Below are 4,616 nucleotides of genomic sequence, written 5' to 3' on the forward strand. Positions count from 1 at the left end.
TATATTTTGAAATGTATTTTAGCACATTTATTTTTTGGCCATTTTTCGTATATTTTGAAATATATTTAAAAATATATTTTAAAATATATTTGGCCAAAATATATTTATATATTTTGAAATGTATTTTAGCACATATATTTTTTGGCCATTTTTTGTATATTTTGAAATATATTTAAACATATATTCATAATATATTTTGAAATGTGTTTTAACGCATATATTTTTTTGGCCATTTTTCTATATTTTGAAATATATTTCAAAATATATTTCAAAATACAATTTAAACTTATTTAAAATCATCCAAAAATATATAAATTTAACCATTAACTCGGAATATTAATTTTACAATTTTATTCTCATTACATACTTAAACATTCTAAAAGAAACACACACACACACATATATATACACATATATACATATATACATATATATACATATATACATATACATACATATATACAATACACATATACACATATACATATACATATATACATACATATATATATATATATTGGAACCCCGACTTACGAAATTAATTTGTTCCTGAGGGTCTTTCGTAAGTCGAAGCACCCATCGCGCCTGTTGAGTGAGGTGATGCTGAACGATAGGCTATAGGCTAATTGCTAAGTAGAACAACAATATGTCGTTCAAGTGAAGCGAAGAGCAATTACAAAAGCCAAGGGGTTGTCACATGATTCGGAAGGCATTGTGGGCATTGTAGGCTTAGGTAATCAGAGCCAGCGGATTTCGTAACACGGGCATTTTTTTTCCTTATCAAGGGCAGTCCTTCACTCTGCGCCGATGTCCGTTTTGCTCTGTCCTCCTATAAAAAGCATGAACATTTGAGTATCTGACTAGTTTTAGATTTCCAAAAATCTGATATTTGTACAACTAAACATTTGAACTACAATGATATGCTATTGAGAGATACTTTTATGGGTACATATTGGTAAAGAAACTGGTGACAGAGAAGTAGGCTTTTTAGAATACTATTAGCTAACCATTTTAACTGACTTTCAAAGCTGTTTACCTTTTAAATTGCTGTGGATCAAAACCTCCAGTGGGAAGGCGGCCATTAGAAGAACACGCACCACTGAACCTAAAAACAACAAAAACAAACAAACAAACAAAAAACAGAACAATATATAAGAGTCCGGTAGGGTAATAAATCTCTTCTGAAGCAATATAGTTCATTTTGGGTGAAAAACAAAACATTCCTCTAAAATATATATACTGACATCAGCAATCAGCATCATGATTGTAATTATTTCCCTCCTGGTCCATCTACTGCTCTGTGCATGTGTCAAGCACTACGACTGTATCTATGCATATAAATTCACCATATATATCCTGCAAAAATGTCTTGTTATGGTCAAAAAAGCCCAACAAAAAAGGCATTCAAAATAAATAAATAATAATAAAAATAACATGATGTAATTAAAATGCACAACTTACATTAAGGACATCTGTATTTGTATCCACAAGCTAAAAGTAAAACAGTAAATGTGTTAGTAATAGTCCAGGTATTTGTGAAAAACAAAAAAACAAAAACGAGGCAGTAACTGTGACTCTTCTAGTCAGATGCTAAATGCAGAGATTTAAATTTACAGTACAGTACTGCATGTACAGGTAGCTGTGTTGTGAACTGTAACTGAATATCAGAGAATCTCAGAGAAATTAAATGTATTTATTTTTTGAGTTTATCAATCATAAAACCATCTGTTTTGTAGGCCTGTTACGATAACAACCTTTTGTTGGTCTGTATATTGCCCCATAAACAATTGCGACAAGTTATGTCATCGTCATTTTAAGACCATTTTATGCCAGTGAATGTATAATCATAATATAACACCATAATAATGCAAGATCTACACACTTTCAATTGACAAACCAACATCTAATTCTTAAAGTATTTAGATCATGGAAATTAGGTATCAAAATATTAGATACCTTAAAAACTTGTATAAACAGCAAATTTTTAACAAATAGAAAACAATGTTATTATTTTGTTATTATTATATTTTATTTTTGTAATTTTTTATGTAAATATAATGGCAGATATATTGCATCATCAACAATTATTGAGGTCATGTACATATATTGTGCGTTTGGTTGATATATCGAGTATTGTGACAGGCCTACTGTTTTGGTATCATAACAAGCTTGCCAAACATGTATGACCACTAAGCAATGTCTAAACAGTAGTACTGGTCTGAATGACAACAAACATAGCTAGTGTTTGGGAAAATCTGTTAGAAAACAGTTATTATTTCAATAATTATGCTTAGCATTTGTGACACAGACACTGCATAAAAAACTACAACAACAAATACTTACTTTAGGAGGATGGGAGAGGGCAGCATGAGGTTGAGACTGTTCCCTGCTCAGATGCAGTGTAGGACAATCAGGGCTGTCACAACAATGGGGTGGGGCCAAGTGGCTGCAACCCTAGTTACAATGTACAAGTATATATAATTACATATAATATATGTGAATAAAGCAATAATCTGTTTAGGTTAGTTAATGTGATGACTGATGCTTGCTAGGTTCATATGATTGTAAACTGCACAAAAACAACAACAGCAACAATATTAATGATAACAACAAACAAAATTACTTAGATTTATGTAAATCTCACATTAGGAAGATCTGCATTTGATTTCATGGGCTGAAATAAATAGGCAGAAACATTACTGCTAAACAACCATAAAAACTCTAAAAAGCCTAAAAATGACTAAAAAAAGCAAGGAAATGTGGAACATTGTAATTAGTGAATATTAATAAAGCTTAACTGTGCTTTGTTTCTCACCTTGGTAAGTAAGTGCTCTGTAGCCAGAAGGAGAGGTGGGATTTCTGTAAAAGTCAAATTAAATGTGAATATTCTATATAACAAGTGTAAAAAGTTTTATTTGTAATTTTTTTCCCTTTCTGAGAAGGCAGAATAATAAGAAAAGGCAAAAGTACGTCACAATATAATTAATTAAGTTACATATTTTGATTACCAAATTATGGAAGCGTGGAGCTGCCACCCAGGCAAAAGCAAAATAGAGCTATATCACGTTATAACGTGAAAAGTTTATTGTTCTAACATTATGCTTTTCATGTTTGTATAATATAATATCACGTTATTATAATATACATAATTATCACGTTCGCACAATATTTTACGAACGTGAAAATTATGTATATTGTAATAACGTGATATTACATTGTTCAAACGTGAAAAGTATATTGTACAAACATGATAGTATATTGTTAGCACGATGTACTTTTCACGTTATAACGTGATATACTTATATTTCTCTTTTGTCTGGCGGCAGCTCTACGCTTCCGCGCCAAATAGCGAGAATAAAGTAATATTATATTTGAGAAAAGGCACCTGCTAGCTTGATGATGGAGGCTTCGTAGACACCCGCCTTTTGGCTCCTTGTCGCCACTCCACGAAATAAACGTCCATTTCCTCCATGCCGGCTAATTATTCATCCTCATTAAAATCTCGTATATGTTCAGTTGGCAGAATTGAGAATTTTATATCTTCCAACCACTTAATTAACGCGAACATAATCGGCTTGTTTCTTCCCGTCTCCTGTATCCGGCCGTTCCTCTCACTGTCGGAATTCGCGCCTCAGAGACGTCGGTTATTTTTCAAAAGAAAGAAAAAAAAAAAAGAAACAGCAACGACTACTAAACAGATTTTTTGCACGTTCATTGCACATTTGTGGGAATATTTAAATATGTACTTTTTATTAATTACTTTTCATTTTATCTTCACCATGGCAATGCGCATGCGCATACTCTCCGCAATGCATTGTGGGAGCGCAGGCCACGAATCAAAACAAACACACTCTCTGTGTTGGAAGGAGCAATTCTGAACACTAGCTCAAAAGAAAAAGGACGGTATAGAGACAGATTGTGTCCAGATGGAAAGAGACGGTACTTGCAAAAAAATATTGTGCATTGGAAATGTGGACCCGTATGAAATCCGGCAGTGGAGTAGAAACCTTGAAGACCAAACCGCTATTGACGTAGCCTGATATATTCTCGTACCTTGCCTGTGAAGTCAGCGCATACACGGCGCACCAATTTTGCCATTATAAATCTCTGGAGGCTCACATCCAATTCACCAAGGATCTGGGTACAATTGTGAGTACGCCGTCATTCAAACAAAGGTAAGTCAGCTTGAGTACTGCGAGTAAAATGCGTTTGATTTCCCTCTGAACATTCAGATTAGTGCAGCATAAATTCATTCATGAGGGGGAAATTACAGTGAGAACACGTGGAGGCTCTGTTAGATGGATAACATAGTGAGTTCAGTGCACTGATGTGACATTGTCCTGAAGGATTTAAATATTCTCTATGGTTAAAGAAATTGCACTAATTAATTCATATTTATTATAAACAATCCTAATTACACTTAAAGTCGAACTTTATGCTTTCTCACTCTTGAAAGTGATTACATCCTTGCATTACATACTTAAGTTTTTTGCTGATAGGTTTCTAAAAAGAAACATGCAGATTTAAAATATAACATGCAGCTTTCTATAGATAGATAGATAAAAACACTTTATTTGTTACATTTATGATTAATGTATTTGAACGTAGATACAAAA

At 32.8% G+C, this 4,616-nt stretch overlaps 1 long non-coding RNA gene across 1 annotated transcript; it reads right to left on the bottom strand.

The window, feature by feature from the left end:
• Positions 1 to 528: 528 nt before the first annotated feature.
• LOC148102238 (uncharacterized) lies at positions 529 to 3,615 on the bottom strand. Its single transcript, XR_015719369.1, has 6 exons — positions 3,386 to 3,615; positions 2,816 to 2,859; positions 2,344 to 2,454; positions 1,462 to 1,491; positions 1,037 to 1,105; positions 529 to 829 (listed from the first exon to the last, which is right to left on the bottom strand). It is a non-coding gene; the product is annotated as an uncharacterized LOC148102238 (long non-coding RNA).
• Between the last annotated feature and the right edge of the window lie 1,001 nt (positions 3,616 to 4,616).

Source organism: Neolamprologus brichardi, chromosome 7, assembly GCF_056152115.1.
Source record: "Neolamprologus brichardi isolate AB-2024 chromosome 7, ASM5615211v1, whole genome shotgun sequence".
In the NCBI taxonomy this organism is placed as follows: Eukaryota; Metazoa; Chordata; class Actinopteri; order Cichliformes; family Cichlidae; genus Neolamprologus; species Neolamprologus brichardi.